The sequence below is a fragment of the Pseudophryne corroboree genome, chromosome 5 (assembly GCF_028390025.1).
Source record: "Pseudophryne corroboree isolate aPseCor3 chromosome 5, aPseCor3.hap2, whole genome shotgun sequence".
NCBI classification, from domain to species: domain Eukaryota; kingdom Metazoa; phylum Chordata; class Amphibia; order Anura; family Myobatrachidae; genus Pseudophryne; species Pseudophryne corroboree.
Genome location: NC_086448.1, coordinates 270471198 through 270497174, shown reverse-complemented (window position 1 = coordinate 270497174; position 25977 = coordinate 270471198). Strand labels below are relative to the sequence as shown.

At 49.3% G+C, this 25977-nt stretch overlaps 1 protein-coding gene across 5 annotated transcripts in view; it reads right to left on the bottom strand.

Moving 5' to 3' along the window:
- Positions 1 to 25977, bottom strand: part of TOPAZ1 (testis and ovary specific TOPAZ 1) — a 627583-nt gene that overhangs the window by 571909 nt on the left and 29697 nt on the right. The window contains exon 1 of one of the 5 annotated variants that reach the window (XM_063922328.1): positions 6160 to 6326. The exons of the other annotated variants lie outside the window; for them this stretch is intronic. The gene's annotated coding sequence lies outside the window, so the exon portion shown is untranslated. Of the gene's footprint in view, positions 1 to 6159; positions 6327 to 25977 lie in introns of those variants that run through there. 5 annotated transcript variants of the gene reach the window in all.

The window sequence follows — 25977 nt, the reverse complement described above, 5'->3', positions numbered from 1 at the left end:
ACCGCCAGTAGTACGGAGCCTTACCAATAGGGGCATTAGTACACCCGACCTGTACTCCTATGCCCTGGCGGATATAGTGGGGTCCCTGCTTGGTGACTGTACACGCCAGCGTCGCAGTCCATCTCCATAGACTGTGACCCGGAACGCAATTTAGCAGCGGGTCCTGCCTGGGGGACCCTCTTACCGCCTCCCTTTGTAGCAGCCACGCAAACCAGGAGAGCGTCTGCGACCGTGTGCCTAAACGTCTCCGCCGAAAGTACCCGGGATCTGAACTGCAGGTGTATGCGACGCCGCTTGGGAGGTGATGGAGACACAGCACTGAATGTCACCCTGACAAAACAGTGCTGCGGCCCTTGAAGTCTTCTTTTAGCTTTTTCAGGGCTGCCCAGTGCAGCACGCCTGTTAGGGGAGCTGCTGCCTGCAGGCACCACTTGAAACTGAGCTCTCAGTGCCTGGAGGCGGTGTTATAGAGGAGGTCCCAATGCATCCTGGGACAGTCAAAGCATTGCCTGATGGTGCCTTTGGATCAAGATCCCGCTCTACACCCCAATGTTTTCCCTATGGAACACAGTGTACCCCGCTGCAAAAAGTGACATTTTAGCTCGTATCCACGTAAGGTAGCAAGCTGAAATGTGCGGTAAGGCGCTACTTTGGGCGCCCGTACTAGAGTTTGATCACTCAAAGCAGTACTTTAGATGAGTTTAGCGCTTTGTGCAGCTAAAACTGGCACACTAATGGGCGCGCACATCCGGCACTCGCACCTGTTGATGGGGGGGGGGGGGGGGGGGGGGACAATTGAATTGCTTTGATGGGCACCCATTACGTTTGGGTGCAAACATAACTGAATTACCACCTGTGTTTTATAACTTGATCAACCATTTTCTTGCTGCAACGCCTATCCTAACCATCCCAACTTTTTACACACAAGATGTAATGAGCAGTACCCATCCTACACTCCATCATAAATATTAGCACAATCAACTCTATTCAACACCATACAAGACCAAATATGTAACAGTGGTCCACCCTGCCCCTTTTTCTTTTGAATACATTCTTTCATTTATATAAAATTGTATACTTTGAGCATTATACTTATCCCAACGCCCCTTGTCACAACAATATGTAGATTTATTACTAGTATCTAACTACAGAAACCATATACTGTAAAGCTAATATACTGTATAAAAATGAAAATCTGTCATTCTGCCCTTCTGTCTTTCTATACAAATCCACAGTTTACAAGCGAAGATCGTGAAATACATACGACCGTATTAAAACATGGCGGAGGTAGCTAAAACAATTTGAAATCCCTAGCAGCCCTATGGGGGCAGACAGCAGCACAGAGTATATCAGGAGACAGCATAACTACGGAATTCCTGGAGCAATGTACTCAGAAATTGGTACACATATGCCTTAAAATCTGGCAACAAACACTGTGGGAGGAAGACACCCCTAGCGCCCTTAGGGGTGAGGCAGCAGCACTGAGTATTTCAGCAGACAGCATAACTCTGTAATGCCTACAGAAATTTACAAAAAACTTGGTACACATATGACTTACACGCTTGGAAACAAACACTATGGGGGTCAGACACCCGAGCACCCCTAGGGGTGGGACAGCAGCACAGAGTATGTCAGCAGCCAGCAAAACTGTGGAAGTCCTGGAGCAATTTACACCAAACTTGGTACACATCTCACTTACAATCTGGAAACAAACTCTGTGGGGGTTAGACAACCCTAGCATCCCTAGGGGTGGGACAGCGGCTGAGTATTTCAGGAGACAGCATAAATCCCGAATGGCTAGACGAATTTGCAACAAACTGGGTACACATATGACTTAAGGTGGGTACACACTAGTAGATATATCTGCAGATCAATTATCTGCAGATATATCTATGGACGGATCGGGCAGTGTGCTGTGCATACACACTACACGATCCGTCGGGGACTGACGTCATGAACTGAGCGGGCGTGTACACACGCCCGCCCAGTTCAGCTGTCAATCACCGCCGGCCGCAGCAGGATATGTACGGGCGGTCGGCCGACCGCCCCGTACAGACACAGCGACGCGCCAATATATCGGTAGATATATTGCCAGTCGGCTGTGCTGCGCGGCCGACGCGATACGTCCGTGGACGACGGAGTTCACCGACGTATTGGCCATACACACTGGCCGACGGTCCCACAATATATCGGCCGTTCAAGAGAACGGCCGATATATCGACCAATGTGTACGGGCCTTTACACTCGGGAAACAATGTGGGGGTCAGACACCCCTAGCGGTGGGACAGCAGCACAGAGTATGTCAGCAGACAGCATAACTGCGGAAGGCATGGAGCAATTTACACCAAACTTGGTACACATCTAACTTAAAATCTGGGAGCAAACTCTGTGGGGGTTAGACATCCCTAGCGGTGGGACAGCAGCACAGAGAATTTCAGGAGACAGCATCACTCCAGAATGCCTAGACCAATTTACAACAAACTTGGTACATATATGACTTACAAGCTGGGAACAAACACTGTGGGGGTAAGACACCCCTAGCACCCCTAGGTTTGAGGCAGCAACACAGAGTTTTTCAGCAGACTGCATAACTCTGGAATGCCTGGAGCAATTTACACCAAACTTGCTACACATATTACTTACACTCTGGGAACAAACACTGTGGGGGTAACACACCACAAGCACCCCTAGCGGTGGGCCAGCAGCACAGACTATATCAGGACATGCATGATATGTCAATGATGACAGGGTTGCATGTGACAGGGGCAGTGACATGATGTGAGGAGGGGAATGGAGGTAGCACGAACCCACACACAGAGTTATACAGTGGAAGTAGCACAGTCCCCCAGCAGCACATTGGGTTTTCATTTTATTGATGTGTATAACATTTTACATGCTTTTTTTATACTATGTTATTTATACTGTGTGTTTAATATTTAATTTAATTTTTGTAAACAAACATTCTTAAAATCCCGGGGAAACCCCGGGTACTCCAGCTAGTTTTTAATCAATTCCAGCCCGGACTGCCTGTATAAAATATTACTTACAGTCACATTCTGTTCTAAATGTACCTATCCACTAGGACAGTGGTTCTCAAACTCTGTCCTCAGGACCCTAAACAGGTCACGTTTTCCAGGTCACCTGGGAGATGTACTGTGCATCACCAACTGTCACAATTTAAAGATCCACAGCTGACCGGGAAAACATGAACTATGTGGGGACCTGAGGACAGAGAGTTTGAGAACCACTGCACTAGGGGCCTAATCTAGACCTTGATTGCAGCAGCAAATTTGTTCTCTAATGGGCAAATCCATATGCACTGCAAGGAGGGGGCGGCAGATATAACATGTGCAGAGAGAGTTAGATTTGGGTGGGTTATATTGTTTCTGTGCAGGTTAAGTACTGGTGCTTTATTTTTACACTGCAATTTAGATTTCAGTTTGAACATACCCCAACCAAATCTAACTCTCTAGGCACATGTTATATATCTAACCCCCCCACCCCACCCCCCCTGCAGTGCACATGGTTTTGCCCAACTGCTAACAAATTTGCTAATGCAATCAGGTCTGAATTAGGGCCTAGGACAGCGGTTCACAAACTGTGCGCCGCGGCTCCCTGGGGTGCCGCAGCGCTGTCACAGGGGTGCCGCAGCCTAGTAGCCACATCTTGTCTTTTTTTTATTTTTATTGTGTGTGTGAGCGGCCGGCGTCGGGAGGATGTGGAGTGCGGACTGGAGTGACCTGAGCGCAAGGGCAGTGTGAAGCTAGCCGGCGCCAGGGAAGAGGGTGGGGTACGGAGGGTAGAGTGTGTGCGGGAGGAGCAGCCGGGCTGAGTGAGTAGCGGGGGGGGGGGGCGGGCGGCCGGAGCAGCCAGGCAGTGAGTAGCAGGGACGGGGGTGGGGGGGGGGGTGGGGGAGAGTGAGGGCAGCAGGAGCGGCCACCAGTGAGTGGTTAGCTGGGGGGAGTGCGGCCGCCCGGAGCAGCCACCTGTGTGTAGCTGGGAGGGGGGGGGGGGGGGGGGGGGGGGGGGGGGGAGTGCGGGCGGCCGGTGCAGCAAGGTAGTGAGTATCCTGGGGGGGAGAGTGCGGGCAGCAGGAGCGGCCACCAGTGTGTGGTTATCCGCGGGGACGGAATGGGACAGCAGCGGACACGCAGTGAGTAGCTGGGGGGGGGGGAGAGTGCGGCCAGCGGTGCGGGGGAGAAAGAGTGCGGGATGTGTAAGAGCTGCTGGTGGCTGTGCCCAAAGTCAGCCAGCGGCTCGGGATGTCACTTGCCATGTAGTCACCTGGCGGAGGTGGGATGTTTTGCTCGGCTCAGGTGCAGGGGTGGGGGGGTAGTAACCAGTGACTGGAGTCACCTGGCAGGGAAGGGATGGTGCTGTGCGGGATGTGTGGGAACCTGTGACTGGAATCAGTGGAGGGTGCAGGTGTAAGCAGGCTGGAGTGGCAAAGGAGTGCGCTGGGCAAGGATCCTGACGGCTTATTGAAGTCCTGGCCGCCGTGACATAGGAGCTGGCTGAAAAAGTGAGTATTGAAATATTAATACATGATACTGTATGCGAGATGCCGCATAGGGAAGTTTATAGGAGAGGGGTGCCTGCTGTGACTTAAGGGCCCTACACACTAGACGACCCACCGCCGAGCTGCCAGACGCCCGATACGGCCGTCAAACGACCTGACGGCGGAGATGGGGGACGGGAGGAGTGGTCACCCGGCGCCATAGCCCTGCATGCTAATATGGACGAGATTGTCCATATTGGCCTGCAGGTATGAACAAGCCAGCACCAACGATGAACGAGCGCGGGGTCGCGCATCGTTCATTGGTGGTGCCTCCACACTGAAAGATATGAACGAGTTCTCATTTATTAATGAACAAGAACATTCATATCGTTCAGTAAAATCTTTAAGTGTGTATGTAGGGCCCTTTATATGAGGACAAGCTGGTAAGCAGGTGGGGGGCTGGTCTTGGTGCATGGATGCACAGGAACCTTTTTAGATTGATTTATTTGACTGCAAAAAGAACCTGTTATTTTATATAAAGCCTGTGTTTTTTTTTTTTTATGGATGTAGGTGACCAGTATTGCGCTGCAAAAAAACATGTGGGGTCATTCCGACCTGATCGCACGCAGCGATCAAGTAAGAATGGGGCAGATCTACGGTTGCACCGCAATGCGCAGGTGCGTCGTACGAGTACAAAGCGGGTCATTGCACAGCGAAGGATTCTACGACGAATCTGTTCGCACAGAGATTGACAGGAAGAAGGCGTTTATGGGTGTCAACTGACCATTTTCCAGGAGTGATTGGGCAAACGCAGGCGTGTCCAGGCAAACGCAGGGCAGGTGTCTGACGTCTATTCCGGGACTGAATTAAATTATCTAAATACTGATAGCATTGTTTTGACCCAACTACTTTAAAAAAGGGACACTTCAGTAATTATTTTGGCGAAAGGGTGCCTTGAAAAAGTCAGGGAGACCCAAAGGGTGCCTTGGACTAAAAAAGTTTGGGAACCACTGGCCTAGGACAACTGAATATCGCACCTCACTCTGTGGTAAATGGATGATACTGGTACATATCGTGACTCTATCACTCTTCCCACTCCGCCTCTTTACAGGATAACTAGCACCGAGATGCATTAACATGTCGGCTGCCTGACAGGTAGCGTGAAAACAGCAGCCGCAGCAGCTTAGTGCTGATGCGCTATGTCCCCCATCAAACCCCCTCCCCCTGTTGGCACACTGGACATGCGCTAGATCTCGCAGCAAAATCCCACATGCAGACCAAAGCCACCTCAGACAGAGCAGTCTCTGCTGTGGTGATGGGTGCAACAACACCTGCAGCTATCGAAATCGATGGCTGGAGGTGTCGGAACAGTCAGTACCACTGACTGTTCTTACATTGGCCTGTGTAACAGCGCATTCTCTTTTAAATGGCAGCGTAGATATAGATAGGGGCTCATGTAGAGCACATCAGTGCTGTAATACATGAGGGAGAAGCAGTATCAGTGAACATAACGTGTGCTGATACCACTTCTCCCCCATATCGCTCATACAGCTACCCGTCTGTTTTGAAGGTCAGTGTTAGACCCATGGTTTCAATGGATAGTTACTTCCTGCAATCAAGTCAGTTCATTGTAAGCAGTCACTGATAACTGGTCAACATACCTGTAAATCTGACTTAAATTATTACTCTTTGTTCAGAGCAGGTTACATATATAATGCCATAACTGGAGGACACAAGCCTGACAGTATCGTCATAATGTCGTCATGTCTCCTCTTGTTTTCCCTCAATGCTCATATTGATTCCTTCCTTGTCAAGGGATATGTTTTTTCCAAGATGGTTGGTTACCATAGTTACTCTCTCTCCAAACAGACGCAATCAATTTTAGCATTTTCCATTGGCTTAAGACACCTGCCAATCAAACACAGAAAAACTGATTCGCTCCTACCTCCAGCTGTCTGGAATCAGGTTTTCAACCTGTGGCCATCAAGCTGTTGTGGAACTACACATCCCAGCATGCCCTGCCTTAATAGCAAAACTGTAGCAGGGCATGCTGGGATGCGTAGTTCCACAGGCTGAAGACCCATGTTCTACAGTATGTCACAGATTCTTTTGCAAATCAAGACTCAACACCATCCAGCATAAATATCTGGTTTAAACAGACAGAAATATCCCTTTTCCACTGTCTTTAAAATCACAGTTATGGCACATGAACACAAATCACCCCAGGATTTTTGTCTATGGAAAAAGGGTCCGACACGGATTGGACTGAATGATAGACCTTGCAATATCATGGGTCTGCAGGGGAAAAACAAGTTTTATGGTAAGAACTTACCTTTGTTAAAACTCTTTCTGCGAGGTACAGTGGGCTCCACAAGGATAGACATTGGGGTGTAGAGTAGGATCTTGATCCGAGGCACCAACAGGCTCAAAAGCTTTGACTGTTCCAAAGATGCATAGCGCCGCCTCCTCTATAACCCCGCCTCCCTGCACAGGAGCTCAGTTTTTAGTTAACCAGCCCAATGCAGTAGCAGGAAAAGAGACGACAACAGTTAGTAGCCCCAAACACCACATTTTCACGACAGGAGAAGTGTCAGCGGCTAATGCCATACCAACCCAAAGAAGCTAAGTGTGTCAGGGTGGGTGCCTTGTGGAGCCTAGTGTACCTCACAGAAAGAGTTTTAACAAAGGTAAGTTCTTACTATAAAACTCGTTTTCTGCTGCGGGGTACACTGAGCTCCACAAGGATAGACACTGGGGATGTCCTAAAGCAGTTCCTTATGGGAGGGGACGCACTGTAGCGGGCACAAGAACCCGGCATCCAAAGGAAGCATCCTGGGAAGCGGTAGTATCGAAGGCATAGAACCTTATGTATGTGTTCACTGAGGACCACGTAGCCGCCATGCACAATTGTTCAAGGGTCGCACCACGGCGGGCCGCCCAAGAAGGTCCAACGGACAGAGTAGAATGGGTCGTAATATGAGCAGGAGCTGACAGACCAGCCTTCATTTAAACATGTGCAATCACCATTCTAATCCATCTGGCCAAAGTCTGCTTGTGAGCAGGCCAGCCCCGTTTGTGAAACCCAAACAGAACAAAGAGAGAATCAGATTTCCAAATAGAAGCAGTTCTCTTCACATAGATACGAAGAGCCCGTACCACATCCAAAGACCACTCTTTGGGAGACAGATCAGGAGAAACAAGTGCCAGAACCACAATCTCCTGATTAAGGTGGAACGAAGAAACCACCTTAGGTAAATATCCGGGACGAGTCCTAAGAACCGCCCGGTCACAGTGAAATATCAGATATGGGGAACTACAAGACAAGGCACCCAAATCCGACACTCTTCTAGCTGAGACAATAGCCAGCGAAAACACCACCTTAAGGGAAAGCCACTTAAGATCAGCTGAACCAAGAGGTTCAAACGGAGACTCTTGTAATGCCTCCAAAACCACCGACAAGTCCCAAGGAGCCACAGGCGGGACATAGGGAGGTTGGATACGCAACATACCCTGAGTAAAGGTATGCACATCAGGTAAGGTCGCAATTTTTCTCTGAAACCACACCGACAAGGCAAAAATTTGAACCTTGAGGGAGGCCAGACGCAGGCCTAAGTCCAGGCCCTGCTGAAGAAAAGCCAACAACTTGGCTGTACTAAACTTGGAAGCGTCATAATGGCTAGATGCGCATCAAATAAAGTAAGAATGCCAGACCCTATGGTAAATCCGAGCAGAAGCCGGTTTCCGGGCCCGCAACATAGTTTGAATGACCGCCTCAGAAAACCCTTTAGCCCTCAAGACGGAAGTTTCAAGAGCCACGCCGTCAAAGCCAACCGGGCCAAATCCTGACATACACAAGAGCTCTGAAGGAGGAGATCTGGGTGCTGCGGAAGTAGAAGGGGACGCTCTATCGAGAGATCCTGAAGGTCTGAGAACAAATGCCGTCTGGGCCACGCTGGGGCAAACAGAAGCAGGAGTCCTCCTTCTTGCTTGAACTTCCTTATTACCCTGGGCAGAAGTGACACCGGAGGGAACATGTACGGCAGCCGAAACCTCCACGGCACCGCCAGCGCATCCACGAATGCTGCTTGAGGATCCCTTGTCCTTGATCCGAAGACCGGAACCTTGTGGTTGTGTCGAGACGCCATCAGATCCACGTCTGGAAGACCCCACCTTTCCACTAGGAGTTGAAACACTTCTGGATGGAGGCCCCACTCTCCGGCGTGTACGTCTTGACGACTGAGAAAGTCTGCTTCCTAATTCAGGACTCCCGGAATGAATATCGCCGATATGGCCGGTAGATGGCGTTCCGCCCATTGCAGAATCCGTGAGACTTCCTTCATTGCCAAACAGCTTTGAGTGCCGCCTTGATGATTTATGTAAGCCACTGTGGTGGCGCTGTCCGACTGTACTTGAACAGGACGGTTCTGAAGTAAATACTGGGCCAGGTTCAATGAGTTGAAGACCGCCCGCAATTCCAGAATGTTGATCGGGAGGAGAGAGAGACTCCTCCTTGGTCCACCGACCCTGAAGGGAGTGTTGCTCCAGCACCGCACCCCAAACCCTTAGACTGGAATCTGTCGTCAACAGGACCCAGTCGGATATCCAGAAGGGACGGCCCCTGCACAATCGTTGGTCCTGGAGCCACCAGTACAGAGACAGACGTACCTCCGGAGTCAATGAGATCATGTGAGATCTGATCCGGTGAGGCAGGCCGTCCCACTTGGCCAGAATCAGCCTCTGGAGGGGGCGAGAATGGAATTGAGCATACTCCACCATGTCGAATGCTGACACCATGAGGCCCAGCACCTGCATCGCCGAATGTATCGACACTTGCGGACGAGAAAGGAAGCAACGAATCCTGTCATGAAGCTTCAGGACCTTCTCCTGAGACAAGAACAACAGCTGGTTGTGAGTGTCCAATAGCGCTCCCAGGTGCACCATGCTCTGAGCAGGGACCAGGGAGGATTTCTTCCAGTTGATGAGCCACCCGTGGGCTTGCAGAAACCGGACAGTCAGATCTAGATGACGTAGGAGAAATTCTGGGAAATTTGCCAGGATCAATAAGTCGTCCAGATACGGTAGGATCCTGACCCCTTGACGGCGGAGTACCACCGTCATCACCGCCATAACTTTGGTGAAGACTCGCGGAGCCGTAGTTAAACCAAAAGGTAACGCCCAAAACTGGTAATGGAGGTTGCCAATCGCAAACCTTAGGTATTGCTGATGCGACACTGCTATAGGAATGTGCAGGTAAGCATCCTGTATATCCAGGGAGACCATATAATCCTCAGGTTCCAAGGCCAGAACTACAGAGCGAAGGGTTTCCATACGGAACTTGGAGACTTTCACAAACCTGTTCAATGCCTTGAGGTTGAGAATGGGCCGGGAGGACCCATTTGGTTTAGGGACTAGAAATAGCGGAGAATAGTACCCCCGGCCTCTCTGAGCAAGAGGCACCTGTACTACCACTCCTGTGTCCAGGAGGGTTGTACCACCGAATGTAGAGTTTTTGCCTTTGTCTGGTCCAAAGGGACGTCTGTCAGGCAAAATCGATGAGTGGGACGGTTTTTGAAGGCTATGGCGTAACCTCGAGTGACGACTTCCCGTACCCAGGCATCTGAAGTGGTCTTCAACCATTCCTGGGTATACCCTAGAAGCCGGCCCCCCACCCTGGGATCCCCCGGGGGAGGCACGCCCCGTCATGTGGCAGGCTTATCGGTCTTGGAAGCTGGCTGACAGGCAGCCCAGGCTCTTTTGGGCTTTGGCTTACCAGGTTTGGAAGTGCGGGCCTGATTGTGGTATGCCTAACCTTTTGCTTTACCTGAAGGACGAAAGGAAGTACCTTTAGCCTTCGACACAGAAGGAGCGGTACTTGGCAGACAGGCAGTTTTGGCAGTAGCCAAATCAGCCACTATCTTATTTAAATCCTCCCCAAACAGAATATCTCCTTTGAAAGGGAGTACCTCCAGGGTTTTTTCTAGAATCCAGATCCACGGACCAGGATCTCAGCCACAATATCCGGCGAGCCTGGACTGACTTAGTAGAGGCCTTGGCTGCTAGAATACCGGCATCAAAAGCCGCCTCTTTAATATAGTGAGAAGCTGTGACAATATATGACAAGCATTGTCAAGCATGGTCAGAAGAGATTTCAGCTTCCAACTCTAGGGCCCATGCTTCAATAGCCTCTGCAGCCCCTGTTGCTGCAATAGTGGGCCTTTGTGCAGCACCCGTGAGGGTGTAAATCGTTTTCAGACAACCCTCCACACTTTTATCCGTAGGCTCTTTCAGAGATGTGACGGTAGTGACAGGTAGAGCTGAGGAAACCACCATCCTAGCCACATGCGAGTCCACTGGAGGAGGCGTTTCACAATTTTTAGACAGCTCTGGCGCGAGGGGATAGCGAGCCAACATCTTCTTTTGAGGCACAAACTTCTTCCCTGGATTTTCCCAGGATTCCTGACGTATATCCACCAGGTGATCAGAGTGAGGTAAAACTTGTTTAACCACCTTCTGACGCTTGAACCTATCTGGCTTTTTAGGAGGGACGGATGGCTCGGGATTATCCGTAATCTGTAGAATCAACTTAATAGCCTCCAAAAGATCAGGAACATCCACATGTGAAGTACCCTCCCCATCAGCAGTATCTGTGTCAGAATCTGTGGGGTCAGTGTAAGCGCCATCTTCATCAGACGAGGCGTCAGTGACAGCAGTGGATTGTGAGGAGGTAAGAGCTCGCTTAGAGGACCCCTTGGTCTTAGGCGAGCGAGGGTCAGACTTTTTAGTAGTCAAGGACTGGTTCAATTTCTTCAATTGAGCAGACAAGTTATCTGCCCACGGCGGGTTAGCCGCAGGGAGCGCGGACCACATACTGTTGAACCGGCATAGGAGGACCCATAGGGGGTGTTTGTTTAGTAACTAGCGTATTCAGAAGTGTGGAGAAAGTAGCCCACGGCGGGTCATTATGGACCCCCGTTGCCACAGTCCCACTGGGGGTCAAGGAGCCCCCAGAACCAGAGCCCGCAGCTGCTATATTCTCCTCATAGGGATCTGTGGCTCAGCAACACCTATAGTGTGTTCAGCCCCAGAACCGTTACCCTCAGAAGCAGACATGATATAACTTGCAATATTAGGTAACACAGTACAATTGTCAGCAGCACAATACCTCGCCCAAACCCCTGCGCAGTGTAGTCAGCACAAGCAGGGATACAGGAGAGATACGGTGACTAAAATCACAGAGAAAAATACAATAAGAGTATATCTTGTGAATATCCTATATTATATTATTATAAACCTGACGCACCAAGCCCCGTCAGGTTATAGAATTTAGGGAAAGCAAGTTGAGTGAAAATCACCCAGCAAGCTAATGCACACATATAGTCACAGTTATACAATGCAGAAGTTATTACCAACAATAATACTGCACTGGACTAGCTTATATATATATATATATATATATATAGCTATGTAGTCAATAGATATAACACTGCACAGTAAGAACTGGATGTATATCACAGGGTACTTGTACCAGAGAACCCTGACTAAATGCACTCTCTCTTAACTATCACTGTCTAAATGACATGTAGAATACTTAAGTGTCTTGTAAAGTCACAGCGCTGACTACCAGGCGGCTTTACAAAGGAGGATTTGCCCAAGCAGTCCCAGGAACAGTGTAGCTGAGAGAAATGGCGCCCAAACACTGACAGGGAGTGAGGGAGAGACAGATATGCAGCTCCAGGGCAGGAACATTTACTGGGAATGGCGCCCTGGGGCTGGGGGAGGGGCTCCAGGTCTAAGCCTTATCACCTCTGCTGGCAAAACCACCTGGTACTGCGGGCTAGAAATAAAAAGGTTTAGAGAGAAAACCTGACCTGCACCCACGCCCTGCTGATCTAGTGGGATCGCCTGTACTGCCACAGTGTCCACCGCCAGCGCGCACGGCCCGCCTCCCACCGGCCACGCCGGATCGCGATACAGCACGGGTCCCACGAGCGGGACCCACTCACCACCTCCCGAAGCGCAGCCACGCGATCCGGGAGAGCCCCAGTCGTGTGTGCCTGACCAGAAGAAAACCGGAGCCTCCCGCTGTAGTTACCCGGCAACCAGGGTGCGGGAGTGTACAGCGCCGCTAGGGAGAGATGGAGCTGCAGCAGTGAATGTCTCCTGACATCTACACACTGCTGCAGCCCTTGAAGTCTTCACTTTACTTCATAAAAAGCTCTTCTTAGGGCTGCCTGGAGCAGCCCCTCTGTTACGTGCCTGCTATCTGCAGCACCAACTATAAAACTGAGCTCCTGTGCAGGGAGGCGGGGTTATAGAGGAGGCGGCGCTATGCATCTTGGGAACAGTCAAAGCTTTTGAGCCTGTTGGTGCCTCAGATCAAGATCCTACTCTACACCCCAATGTCTATCCTTGTGGAGACCAGTGTACCCCGCAGCAGAAAGAGGTATGAGTTGACTTGTGATCTAGTCTCTCATACAAAATAAATACTTTCACCTCCATGGGATATGTGTGGTGCACAAGTAGGACACCACCTGCACCAACGTTTAGATCTACCTCTGACTGATACACACGTTTCCAAGTACTTTTCTTTATAGACACTCATTAAGATACAGAGGGGTATATGCAATTAGCGGCGAATCGCGGCAATTTTTCGGCCATTTTTTAATTCGACACAATTCGACCGTCTAATTTCGGCAAGTGGGTGCCGAAATTGACCATATTCAATAAAAAACGGATTCGACAGTCCCGCTGACGAAAAATGGCCGATTTGACGGATTTTGTTCCGATTTTTTAAAAACGGGAAAAAACATTGCGTGGGGTCCCCCCTCCAAAGCATAACCAGCCTCTGGCTCTTCGAGCCGGTCCTGGTTCTAAAAATCCGGGGGGAAAAATGTCATGGGATCCGCCGTATTTTTAAAACCAGCACCGGGCTCTGCGCCTGGTGCAAAAAATATGGGGGACAAAAAGAGTAGGGGTCCCCCATATTTTTTAGACCAGCATCGGGCTCCACTAGCTGGACAGATAATGCCACAGCCGGGGGTCACTTTTATACAGCGCCCTGCGGACGTGGCATTAAATATCCAACTAGTCACCCCTGGCCGGGGTACCCTGGGGGAGTGGGGACCCCTTCAATCAAGAGGTCCCCCCCCCAGCCACCCAAGGGCCAGGGGTGAAGCCCGAGGCTGTCCCCCCCATCCAAGGGCTGCGGATGGGGGGCTGATAGCCTTTGGAAAAATGAAAGAATATTGTTTTTCCAGTAGTACTACAAGTCCCAGCAAGCCTCCCCCGCAAGCTGGTACTTGGAGAACCACAAGTACCAGCATGCGGGAGAAAAACGGGCCCGCTGGTACCTGTAGTTCTACTGGAAAAAAAATACTCAAATAAAAACAGGACACACACACCGTGAAAGTAAAACTTTATTTCATACATGCCGACACACACATACTTACCTATGTTGACCCGCCGACTGCCACGCCCCCCTCGTCACTGAAGAATCCGGGGTACCTGTGAATAAAATTATACTCACCTCAATCCAGTGTCCAGGTTATATCCACGTACTTGGCAAAACAACAACCCGGACCAAACGGACTGAAAGGGGTCCCATGTTTACACATGGGACCCCTTTCCACGAATGCCGGGACCCCACGTGACTGCTGTCACAGAAGGTCCCTTCAGCCAATCAGGAAGCGCTACTTCGTGGCACTCACCTGATTGGCTGTATGCGCGTCTGCTGTCAGACAGCGCATCGCACAGCTCCCTCCATTAGTTTCAATGGTGGGAACTTTGCGGGTAGCGGTGGGGTTACCCGCGGTCAGCCGCTGACCGCGGGTGACCTCACCGCTGACGCAAAGTTCCCACCATTGAATATAATGGAGAGGCTTTGCGATGCGCTGTCTGACAGCAGACGCGCATACAGCCAATCAGCAGAGTGCCAGGACATTGCGCTCGCTGATTGGCTGAAGAGACCTTTCTGTGACAGCAGTCACGAGGGGGGGGGGGGGTGTCTCTGCATTCGTGGAAAGGGGTCCCATGTGTAAACATGGGACCCCTTTCAGTCCGTTTGGTCCGGGTTGCCGTTTTGTCAAGTACGTGGATTATAACCTGGACACTGGATCAGGTGAGTATAATTTTATTCACAGGTACCCCGGGGATTCTACTTGGACAAGTGGACCGAACGTCGTGTCAACATAGGTAAGTATGTGTGTGTCGGCAGGTGTGAAATAAAGTTGTACTTTCAAGGTGTGCGTGTCCTGTTTTTATTTGGGTATTTTTTCCCCAGTAGAACTATAGGTACCAGCGGGCCCGTTTTTCTCCCGCATGCTGGTACTTGTGGTTCTCCAAGTACCAGCTTGCGGGGGAGGCTTGCTGGGACTTGTAGTACTACTGGAAAAAACAATATTATTTCATTTTTCCAAAGGCTATCAGCCCCCCATCCGCAGCCCTTGGATGGGGAGGGGGGACAGCCTCGGGCTTCACCCCTGGCCCTTGGGTGGCTGGGGGGGGGGGACCCCTTGATTGAAGGGGTCCCCACTCCCCCAGGGTACCCCGGCCAGGGGTGACTAGTTGGATATTTAATGCCACAGCCGCAGGGCGCTGTATAAAAGTGACCCCCGGCTGTGGCATTATCTGTCCAGCTAGTGGAGCCCGATGCTGGTGTAAAAAATACGGGGGACCCCTACTCTTTTTGTCCCCCGTATTTTTAGCACCAGCACCAGGCGCAGAGCCCGGTGCTGGTTTTAAAAATACGGGGGATCCCATGACATTTCCCCCCCCGCATTTTTAGAACCAGGACCGGCTCGAAGAGCCCGAGGCTGGTTATGGGGGACCCCACGCCATTTTTTTTCCGGGATTTTACCATTCCATTTAAAAAATAATAATAATAATATTTTAAAAAATATATAAATAATACTTGTGCCTCCAAAATAGACAAACCAAGTACCTAATCCCTTCTAATATAAATAGATATGCTATTATCAATAAAAAAAAACACCAAAAAAAACATGTTTTAATTTTTTTTTATTAGATTCCCCCACCAAAGTGTGGCGGATTGAAAATGACGAATTTACTGTCTAAAAGCACTGTTGTCGAATTTCCAAACTTCAATTGAATATACTTTTGGCGAATTGCCGCATTTGTACCATTGCAGAAATGTCGAATTTGACAAATGTCGAATTTCAAAAAGTCGAATTTTGAAAGTCCGTTTTTTTGACGGAAAGTACTGAATTGCATTGTCGATTTTTTTTTTTTTGGCGAAAAAGTCCAGTTTTTCGACAATTTCGGGAATTCGACCGCAATTGCATATACCCCAGAACCTCTGTGAACCCCTGCTCTGATTTCAACAGCATTAAATGTCAGAGATACTGAGCCAACAGTAGCAGTAACATTCTCTACTTGTGAGTTATGTATGCTCTTCCAGTTTCATGCATATTTGTAAGAATGGAACATATACGTAATCCCGCCGGGAGTGATGCAAACTGTCAGTATACCAACTGCGGCATCCCGCCTGGCAGAATGCCGGCAGCGTGGCGAGCGGTACGAGTCCCCTTGCGGGCTTTGTGGCGAGCTGTACTCGCTACAGGTTTTATTCCCACTTTATGGGTGTCGTGGACACCCACAAGTGGAAATAGCCCCTGTGCGCCGGTATTCCGGCTGGTGGCATTGTCGACTATCGGGATTCCGGCGTTGCGATCCTGACCGCCGGGATCCCGACAGGCTCCAAACTGAATGGATCCCGTAAGAACACATCTCATTTTACCTCACTGATTCAAACAGAAAATAGGATTTATGGGGGTAATTCCAAGTTGATCGCAGCAGGAATTTAGTTAGCAATTGGGCAAAACCATGTGCACTGCAGGGGAGGCAGATTTAACATGTGAGGAGAGTTAGATTTGGGTGGGGTGTGTTCAATCGGCAATTTGCAGTGTAAAAATAAAGCAGCCAGTATTTACCCTGCACAGAAATAAAATAACCCACCCAAATCTAACTCTCTCTGCAAATGTTATATCTGCCTCCCCTGCAGTGCACAAGGTTTTGCCCAATTGCTAACTAAATTCCTGCTGCGATCAACTTGGAATTACCCCCTTAGTACCTACCGGTAAATCCATTTCTCTTAGTCCGTAGAGGATGCTGGGGACTCCAAAAGGACCGTGGAGTATAGACGGGATCCGCAGGAGCTTGGGCACACTAAAGAGACTTTGACTGGGTGTGAGCTGGCTCCTCCCTCTATGCCCCTCCCCCAGACCTCAGTTATAGGAACTGTGCCCAGGAGAGACGGACATTTCGAGGAAAGAATTTATTGTTTAAACACGGTGAGTGTCATACCAGCTCACACCACGAACATACCGCCAAACGTGGCGTTCAATAGAATACCAACCAACGGCATGAAAAAATACACAGCCACATGCTGAGAGAATATGTAACACAACCTGAGTGTCAACACAACCTATAACAAAAACACCGCATGCTATGGCATGAACGTCAGCAACAGCCTGACAGAAAGAAACACCACCAGAGTGTAACCATAACCAATAACTGCAGACACAGTACGCACTGGGACGGGCGCCCAGCATCCTTTACGGACTAAGAGAAAAGGATTTACCGGTAGGTACTAAAATCCTATTTTCTCATACGTCCTAGAGGATGCTGGGGACTCCAAAAGGACCATGGGGTTTATACCAAAGCTCCAGACCGGGCGGGAGAGTGCGGACGACTCTGCAGCACCGATTGAGCAAACATGGGGTCCCCATCAGCCAGGGTATCAAACTTGTAGAGCTTAGCAAAAGTGTTTGAACCCGACCAAGTAGCCGCTCAGCAAAGTTGAACCGCCGAGACTTCTCGGGCATCCGCCCAATAAGAGCCCATCTTCCAATTAGAATGGGTCTCCACCGACTTCGGTAACGGCAATCCAGCCATAGAACGAGCACGCCGAATCGTATCACAGATCCAGCGTGTAACAGACTGCATAAACGCAGGTGCCCCAATCATGCCGGGAGCATACCGGACAAACAGAACCTCTGTTTACCCAATCTGAGCCAAATTGGCGACATAAATATTCAAAGCCCTGACTACCTCGAGAGACTTTGAATCAGCCCATGCTTAAGTAACCACAGGCATCAAAGTAGGCTGGTTTCTGCGAAAAACAGAGACCACTTTTGGCAGAACTATTATCCGGGTTCTCAATTCCGCTCTATCCATCTGAAAGAGCAAACAGGGGCTCTTGTGAGACAAAGCCGCTACTTCCGACACCCGCCTTGCGGACGCCAAAGCCAATAGCATGACCACTTTCCAAGAGAGAAATTTTAACACAACCCTTCATAAAGGTTCCAATCAGAGTGACACCAGAAAACGCACCACGTTAAGGTTCCACGGTGCCAATGGGGCACAAATGGAGGTTGGATGTGCAGTACTCCTTTCACGAAAGTCTGAACTTCCGGAAAGGTGGTCAATTCTTTTTTTAAATAAAATCTATAAGGTCAAAACTGCACTGAAATGGAGCCTAACTTTAGGCCAGCATCCACACCTGCTTGCAAAGAATGGAGAAGAACGACCCAGCTGAAAGTCTTCTGTAGGAGCCTTCTTGGATTCACACCAAGACACATATTTACTCCAAATACGGTGGTAAGGCTTTGCCGTTACTTCTTTTCTAGCCTGAAGAAGGGTGGAAATGACTTCACTGGGAATACCCTTTCGGGCTAGGATATGGCATTCAACCGCCACGCCGTCAAACGCAGCCGCGGTAAGTCTTGATACAAGCCCGGATCTTGCTGTAACAGTTCCTCACGTAGAGGAAGAGGCCAGGGATCTTCCATGAGTAAATCTTGAAGAACTGGATACCATGCCCTCCTTGGCTAGACCGGAACAATGAGGAGCGCCTGAACCTTTGTTCTTCTTACATTTATCACCTTCAGAAAGAGTGAAAGCGGAGGGGACACCTAGACCGACTGAAAACACCCAAGGTGTCAAGAGGGCGTCAACTGCTATAGTTTGAGTGTCCCTTGACCTGGAACAATATCCCTGAGGTCTCTCGTTGAGGCGAGTCGCCAACATGTCCAATTGAGGCACTCCTTAAAGACTTGTCACTTCTGTGAAAACTTCTCAATGACGACTGTATTTCTCCCGGATGAAGAACGCATCTGCAGAGGAATCTATTTCTCGGTCGTTCACCTCCGGAAAGAAGACTGCTAATATAGCGTTTATCAGTCCTTTCGCCCAGCGGAAAACTTTTACGGCATCTGCCATTGCCACTTTGCTCCTCCGCCCTAGCGGCTCACTTACACCACTGCTGTCAAGTCATCCAACAGAATCAACACGGGCAGATCACTAAGAATATATTCACTGAAAATAGCTCTTAATCCAAGAAAGCTCATTGCAGACAAGCTTCCCAGCTTGACCTTTTCCACTGGAAATACTTCCCTTGCAAGGACTGCTCCCCAGTCTCGGAGATCTGCATGCATGGACACCAGTAACTCCACCTGGATTCCGGACCTTCGTCCCTCTAGGAGTTGAGAATTGAGCAGACACCCCAGGAGCGATATCCGTGCCCTTAGGATTATATTCTGGCGCATGTGCAGGTGAGACCCGGACCGCATTTCCAACTGTCTTTGTGAGAAACACTCTGGCATTCGACCTGCTCACTGAAAAACCTCTTAGGCCACACCATCTTCTTCATCAATGGAACATATTGCTGTATTGTCACTGCAAAACTGATCCGACTCTGGATCCTCAGACCCTATTTCCACAGGAAACCAGAGAACCTCAACCGTTCAGTATCTACTCTGATACCCACCTCCGACATCTGCGTCATTGGGAACAACAGCCATTCCCTGTGTTGAAGCACAGTCAGAGAACCAACGACTTGCACCACTTGTTTCTTGACCTCGCCGTGATCAGGAGAGCGTCTCAGTACAGAATAACCATGGCACTTACTATTGAAAGAAACCCATGATACTGACATCACTCCTGTGAAATGGCAAAGATAATCGTGGACATCAACCCAGGTAAGCCGAATGCGGAGAAAAACGCATTTAACCCCTTTTCTACCTTTCCATGCTGGAGCACCCTTCGTAAGTAGAATTTTTTTTAATTTTTTTTTTAGGGACAGCAGGACGATGTCCTAAACCTGACGCGACTCTGGTATGGCGTCGCGTACCGCCTCCCCTTCTAGAGGGGAATCCCTAAGATCTATTCAAACACTCAGTGAGGGGAATCATCTGAAAACTCCAGCATGTCCCCTTTTGGACTCCATTAGAAACTCACAGGTTCAAGGCCCTTCCCGGACTGACCGAACAATAATAGACGAGTTTCCACCAGAGTGGGCACCAGCCAGATAGACCCAACGACATGCTGTGGATGTGGTAGAACAGAAACCAACATCCGCTTCTGCGAACCTAACAAGGCTGCAGAACTCTTACCTTGTCACCTTCCACAGTCTGCACCGAGAAGGAAAAAAGAAAGGTATCTAACCGGTTAAAATGACCGCATCGCACAACCAAATGCGTCACCAGCCCTTGTGAGGGAATCTAACTCACGAAGTTAGACTTACCCGCCGAGATTAACTGAACTGAGGCCTCCCCAACAGCTGTACACCGTCCCAGGGAAACACTCCAGTATCTCTGATTCAGCCTCAGCATTTCTCCTGCAGTCGTATAGCAACCTGCCTCCATGTTATAGAGAAGGATCAACCTAAGGAACATCCCCTCCCTCTATTTATGTGCCCCCCCTCTCTTTTTACCCTCTTCTACCGTGAATCTGCAGGGGAGAGCCTGGGGAGCTTCCTCTCAGCGGAGCTGTGGAGAGAAAATGGCGCTGGTGAGTGCTGAGGAAGAAGCCCCGCCCCCTCAGCGGCGGGCTTCTGTCCCGCGTTTCTGTACACCCCCCCCCCCCCCCTGCGCCCTACAGTGACCGGAGTATGTGGGTGTAGTGTGGGAGCAATGGCGCACAGCTGCAGTGCTGTGCGCTACCTCAGTGAAGACTGGAGTCTTCTGCCGCCGATTTCGAAGTCTTCTTGCTTCTTTCACCCGGCTTCTGTCTTCCGGCTCTGCGAGGGGGACGGCGGCGTGGCTCCGGGATCGGACGACAAAGGGTGAGATCCTGTGTACGATCCCCCTGGAGCTAATGGTGTCCAGTAGCCTAAGAAGCAGGACCTATCTTCAGAGAGTAGGGCTGCTTCTCTCCCCTCAGTCCCACGATGCAGGGAGCCTGTTGCCAGCAGATCTCCCTGAAAATAAAAAAACCTAACAAAATACTTTTATAGCAAGCTCAGGAGAGATCACTAAATAGCACCCAGCTCGTCCGGGCACAGATTCAAACTGGAGGAGGGACATAGAGGGAGGAGCCAGAGCACACCAGAATCCAAATTCTTTCTTAAAGTGCCCATGTCTCCTGCGGAGCCCGTCTATTCCCCATGGTCCTTACGGAGTCCCCAGCATCCACTAGGACGTTAGAGAAAAGAATAAAATATCACTTCGCTTCCTGTATACGATCCTTTTTGACCGGGCCCCGTGTCGCCCAGGAGTTGACCTTCACAGTATTCTATCCACATCGGGAAAAGAATAACCATTCGGATTCCTTGAGGATCTGAGACCAACTCTCCACGGCCGACCAGCACATGAGAAGGAATACTATTATTTCGGCATTCATTAGCAATCATAATATGATTATACATAATGTAATACACAATTACACACATATCCTAAAATATATATATATATATATATATATATATATATATATATATACACATACATACACACACATATACACACACATATAATCGGATTATCTGGAACCCACGGGTCCCTAGTGACATTAATGTGCTCTGAATGTGTATGACCATGTACTGAATGCCCCATTTGTGGATCTACCAGGAAACATTATGGTCGACAGAAAACTTAGTATTCGTCGACAGCAGGGAGTGGCAACCAGGTAAAATAACAGTCTTGTAACTCCGAGGGAAGTATACATAAATAAGTACAATAACACTGCCCCACATATACTACCATGTCTGCGCTCGAGCTACAGGCCCATGGAACCATACCATACATATAAACATATATACAGGCATAAGGTAGTTACCGCATGTTAATTTACACCCAGTAATAACAGTTGGTGCCGACAGAGTCACCCACATACTACTGTGTCTCCCATACAGTGTTTACTTTTGATAAGTATACAACTACCAACGTGCTGACACTGCATCTACAGAATCCATTACCAACCACAGTCGCGATGCCGACTGTGATCCCCATAAGTGACAGAGCACTCACTCCTGTCGACCCATGTCGACTAAAGCTAAAGCTGGTATTTGACAGGGAACACACAGATATGTATATATATTCATAATTCACAGATTACATGCCCAATTTGTCTAAAATAGTGCTATAATGTACACCATATAGCACTAAACATCGTGCCCCCTCATGCTTTTGGCGGGGACCTGTAGAAAATGGCGCTGTAACCTGAAGTGAGGGCTAAGCCCCGCCCCTTCTCGGCACGCTTCAGCGCGCTAATAATATAGCATTATGTATGGTATTGGGGGTCCCTATACAGCGTCTTCCCACTGTATAGCTCTGTTGTCACCCACAAATAGGTATATTGCCGCCCAGGGTGCTCCCCCCTAGCGCCCTGCACCCTGTACAAACCGTTGGTGTTTGGGAGCAATGGCGCGCAGAGTGACCGCTGCGATATCTGGCAGGGGAATCGTAAACGGTGCCCAGGCACCTAACTTGTACTTATGCCAGTGTTAAAACTTACAGTAACTTGCTGCCCAGGGCGCTCCCCCCCCCCCAACGCCCTGCACCCTGTGAGTGCCGTTGGTGTGTGGGAGCATGGAGCGCAGCGCGACCGCTGCGTGTTACCTCCGTTATTGAAGTCTTCTGCCGTCACTGAAGTCTTCTTTTCTGCCAATACTCACACGGCTTCTTTCTTCTGGCTTCTGTGAGGGGGGTGACGGCGCGGCTCCGGGAACAAGCATCTAGGCGAACCATGTGATCGAACCCTCTGGAGCTAATGGTGTCCAGTAGCCTAAGAAGCAGAGCCTTTAATTAAGTAGAAGTAGGTCTGACTTCTCTCCCCTCAGTCCCACGATGCAGGGAGCCTGTAGCCAGCAGGTCTCCCTGAAAAAACCTAACAAAGTCTTTTAGAGAAACTCATTAGAGTTCCCCTAGTGTGTGTCCAGTCACTCCTGGGCACAAAGTCTAACTGAGGTCTGGGGTAGGGGCATAGAGGGAGGAGCCAGTTCACACCCAGTCAAAGTCTTTTTAGTGTGCCCAAGCTCCTGCGGATCCAGTCTATACCCCATGGTCCTTTTGGAGTCCCCAGCATCCCCTAGGACGTATGAGAAATTAATGAATAAGTTTATCCCTTTCTCCTGAGGTAACATCACTGTGTCGTTCTCCATCTTCGAGATCTCATCACTGCAAACATTTTTTTTTTCTTCTAACCATAGGACAATAAAAAAAAACATTGGTTAAATATTGAAATATAACGTGTTTCTGTTTGCAGCTCTTAAATAAACTTTTAAAAAGTGTTTTAATGAAAAAAAGTCTGAATATAATGCAAGGCATCAAGTAATGCCCACCTCAGTGAAGATGCTGTAAAAAGTTATTTTCCATAAAATATTGCTCCCTAAAAAATAGGATTTCAGTACCTACCGGTAAATCCTTTTCTCTTAGTCCGTAGAAGATGCTGGGGACTCCAAAAGGACCATGGGGTATAGACGGATCCGCAGGAGCCTGGGCACACTATAAAGACTTAAACTGGGTGAGAACTGGCTCCTCCCTCTATGCCCCTCCTCCAGACCTCAGTTAGAAAACGGTGCCCAGGAGAGATGGACAATTTTGAGGAAAGAATTTAATGTTATAAACACGGAGAGTGTCCTACCAGCTCACACCTCAAACGTGGCATTCAGTAGAATACCAGCCCACGGCATGAACAAAACACAGCCACATGATGAGATAATATGTGACACAACCCGTGTGTCCCCCGAAGCAAAAATAAGACCCCTCATGCCATGTCATGAACAACGGTAGCAACCGCCAGACAGAGAAGACACCACCAGGGTGTAACCAAAAGCAATAACTGCAGACACCGTACGCACTGGGACGGGCGCCCAGCATCCTCTACGGACTAAGAGAAAAGGATTTACCGGTAGGTACTAAAATCCTATTTTCTCATACGTCCTAGAGGATGCTGGGGACTCCAAAAGGACCATGGGGATTATACCAAAGCTCCAAAACGGGCGGGAGAGTGCGGACGACTCTGTAGCACCGAATGAGCAAACATAAGGTCCCCAAAAATCAGGGTATCAAAACTGTAAAGCATAGCAAAACCATTTTACCCCGACCACGAATCCTCTCGACCAAGTTGACCGCCGAGACTCCTCAGGCATCCGCCCAAGAAAAAACCCATCTTCCCGAAAGAAGGAACCTCTACCGACTTCGGTGACGGCAAATCAGCCGTAGAACCACATGCCCAACAGCATCACCGATTCAGCCTGTAACAGACTGCATAACGCAGCCTCCCAACCTAAGCTGGGAACATACCAGACAAACAGGGCTTCCGTTTCTCCAAACTGAGCCAAATTGATGACCTACATACTCAAATCCCTGGCTAGATCAAGTGAATTTGAACCAGCGAATGCTTAAGTAACCCCCGGCATCAAAATAGGTCGATTTCTGCGAAACCCAGAACCACTCTTGGTAGAACTACCAACCGAGTACTCAATTCCTCTCTATCCACCTGAAAGATCAAACAAGGCTCTTGTGAGACAAAACCACCACTTCCGACACCCGCCTTGCGGACGTCAAAGTCAATAGCCTGACCACTTTCCAAGAGAGAAATTTCGCAAAGAAACTTATCAGGCTTGCCTCCACATCGGCTTGTAAAGTATGGATAAGCACGACCTAGCTGAAAGTCCTCCATAGGAACCTTCCCGGATACCCACCGAGACACAGAAACACTGCAACAACGGTGGTTATGCTGTGCCGTTAGTGCTTTCCTAACCGGAAGAATTGAAGAAACGACTTCCCTGGGAACTCCCGTTCGGCTTAGGATATGACATTCAACCGTCCCACCGTCAGATGCAGCCGCGGTACGTCTAGATACACGCCCTGACCTTGTTGTAACATTACCTCACGTAAAGGAAGAGGGCAGTAATTTTCTATGAGTAAACCATGAAAAACTGGATAGCCAACCCTCGCTGGCTAGACCGGATTTAAGAAGATCTTCGGAACCTTCGATTACCTTACGCTTACCACTGTCAGAAAAGTGAAAGCGGAGAGGTCACCTAGACCGACTAAAAACACCCACGGTGTCACCCGGATGTCCACTGCTAAATCTTGAATGTCCCTCGACCTGGAACAATCTCCCCGAGGCCTCTTGTTGAGGAGAGACTCCAACATGTCCAATTGCGACACTTCCTCAAAGATTTGCCACGTCTGAGAAAACTTCTCGATGACAGAATTTTCCCCGGCTGGATATCGTGTCCGTAGAGGAAATCTATTTCTCCGACGTTTATCTCCGAAACGAAGACTGCTAATATAGCGTTCACCAGACTTCCCACTCGACTGCAAACTGTACATCTTCTGCCATTGCCGCTCTGTCCTTGTTCCGCCCTAGCGGCTTACTTACGCCATTGCTGACAAGTCTGGCAGAAATAACACGGGCAGAACACGAAGAATACGTTCGTCTAAAAATAATATTTTACTTACCGTTAAATCTATTTCTCGTAGTCCGTAGTGGATGCTGGGGACTCCGTAAGGACCATGGGGAATAGACGGGCTCCGCAGGAGACTGGGCACTCTAAGAAAGATTTAGCACTACTGGTGTGCACTGGCTCCTCCCTCTATGCCCCTTCTCCAGACCTCAGTTAAGGAAACTGTGCCCGGAAGAGCTGATAGTACAAGGAAAGGATTTTGGAATCCAGGGTAAGACTCATACCAGCCACACCAATCACACCGTATAACTCGTGATAAACTTACCCAGTTAACAGTATGAACAACAACAGAGCACCAGATAAACCTGATGCAACCATAACATAACCCTTATTTAAGCAATAACTATATACAAGTATTGCAGAAGAAGTCCGTACTTGGGACGGGCGCCCAGCATCCACTACAGACTACGAGAAATAGATTTACCGGTAAGTAAAATCTTATTTTCTCTAACGTCCTAGTGGATGCTGGGGACTCTGTAAGGACCATGGGGATTATACCAAAGCTCCCCAACAGGCGGGAGAGTGCGGATGACTCTGCAGCACCGAATGAGCAAACACAAGGTCCTCCTCAGCCAGGGTATCAAACTTGTAGAACTTTGCAAAAGTGTTTGAACCCGACAAAGTAGCTGCTCGGCAAAGCTGTAATGCCGAGACCCCTCGGGCAGCCGCCCAAGAGCCCACCTTCCTTGTGTAATGGGCTTTTACTGATTTTGGAGGCGGCAATCCAGCCGCAGAATGAGCCTGCTGAATCGTGTTACAGATCCAG